Genomic DNA, 2,411 nt, shown 5'->3' on the forward strand with positions numbered 1-2,411 from the left:
TTCCTATTGGTCGATTTAAAATCATAGTTAAAATTAGTTCGATGACGTAAGTAGTAACACAGAGCGTGTAAAAATTAAATTCGACGCGACGTCGACGTTGTTTTTTTCACTTTAAATTCCAGGTAAAAATTATTATTATTATTATTATTATTATTATTATTGTAATAACGTAAAAGTTTGTTGTGGGTGTTTTATAAAAATTTTTAGAAAATGTCTTGTAAATAAACCATTTTAAGTATTAAAAACGTGTTAAATACATATTAAAAAAGGTTTTTCAGTCAACAAAGTGAAGGCATGAAAAGTTGATATGCATAATAATCCGAGTCTGAAAATTTTTTTTTATATATACTTACGTATTAAATTAAAATAAATTAAATGCATAATTCGTATCGTTAAATGATTTTCACTCGTTATTTAATCATATGATAAAATTAATTTTTTTATAACGACTACTCATTCACGCGAAAAAAATCATTACGACATTATAAAATCAATTGGATTTTTTTTTTTTATAAGAAGAACATATTTGCTCTTTAATCGAAGACGGAAAGGAAGTTTTTTTTAAATTTTTAAAATTCACGGAAAAATTAAAATGATAAATTTTAAATATTTATTTTAAAAATGTCCGTTAAAAAAAAAAAAAATGTTTTTCTCGCACACTCGAATTATTTCGTATTTTAATGAAAAATAAACAGGAAGTAGTAGTAGTGTGGTAGGAGGGGGGTGAGATCGTAGAGGTTAATACGAAAAGGTTAAAATAACAAAATCAAATAAGTTAATTAAAATCCCGCGCGCAAACCTTCACACACGCGAAACATTTTGAAAATTTGTTTTTTTTTTTTTTTTTTTTAAATAAAAACACACGTAAAATTTTTTAAACGATTTAAATTTCACGCTGTCGTTTTTGCTGTTGGTGTTTGCTGACGTAATTAATTATTAATCAAAATTTTTTTTGCTCTCCCTCCCCGCTGCAAAATTATAACAAAAAAAAAAAAAATCGATGTAATAATTATTTATAATTATTTCGGGTCAAAATATAAAATTGTTTAACCTTTTGAAAAAAAAAAAAGGTCACCACATCTAATAATAATAATAATAATAAAAGTTTCCAGTTAATATCAAAAAAAAAAAAAAAAAAAAAAGAAAATCTTTTGTTATAATTTTCTTTTTTTTTTATTTTGGAAAAAAAAAGTTTACGAAAGTTTAATAATTTCAATTAAAGTTTTTCTTCTTTTTTATTAAACTTTTTCTTATTTACTTTTATAAGGTTTCATTTATAAAGATGATGATGATGAAAAGGTCAAACAACCTTTTTTTCATTGAAGGAAAAAAAATGACGTCATAGTCAAACCTTTAATTTAATTTTTTTTACCGCAAATACGCGAATCGGAAAATTTTTACGATCGAATTTGCTCAGAATTTTTTTATTTTGTTTTGAAATGAAATGTCTTCTGCTTGGACGTTATTTTTACAAAAAAAAAATCAAAAAGTTTATTATTATTATTATTAATTCGTTAATTTACGTATAAATAATAATAATAATAATAATAATAATAATAATAATAATAATAATAATAAGTTTTTTATATTTTGATTTTACAAAAAAAAATTTTAAATCACGTTCCAGTTTTAATTTTTTTTTGAAAGAGAGAGACAAATATAGTGAGAGATAGAAAAAGAGAGAGAGAGTTTCGAATATATAAAATGGTGTCATCTGGTATCCTTTTAAATTTTAAAAAAGGAAGAAAAAAAAAAAATTTTTTTTTTCCTTTTTTTTTTTTTTTTTTGTTAAAAATTAAAGTTTTCGACAAAATATTTTTAATAACGTTAAAAACTTTTTTTTTTTTTTCTTCTCATCTTTTTCCTTTTCTTTCCCTGTTTTTATATAAAAATTTTCTCTTTTTTTTTTATTTTTTGTTTATCTTATTACGGCCCTGATTTTATTTTATTTTTTATATTAAAAATATATATATGTATATTTTTTTTTAATGCATAACTTACGCGGAAAGATGTCGGGAGTAAAAAAAAAAAAAAAAATATTGTTTTGAGGCGAAAATGGGAAAAAGTTTTTTTTTTTTTTTTTATTTCTATTTCCACTTTTTACTCTTTCTCTCACTCTCTCACTCACTCACTCTCTCTCTCTCTCTCTCTCTCTCTCTCTCTCTCTTTTCCCAACTTAGTAGAAAGGTTTTAATAATAATGTTTTTGAATAAAATATTAAATTATGACTACATACCGATCGCATTAAATCATTCTTGGGCACAAAAAAAAAAGGAAAAACAAATTATTATAAAACAATCGTAATTTTAAAGTGGCAGAAGAATAAAATTAAAAACCTTTTTATTATTATTATTAGTATTATTAAAAAATAAAATTCGAATTTGTTTTGCTAATTTTTTTTTTTTTAAAAG

Source organism: Pediculus humanus, genomic scaffold, assembly GCF_000006295.1.
Source record: "Pediculus humanus corporis 1103172108216 genomic scaffold, whole genome shotgun sequence".
NCBI classification, from domain to species: Eukaryota; Metazoa; Arthropoda; class Insecta; order Psocodea; family Pediculidae; genus Pediculus; species Pediculus humanus.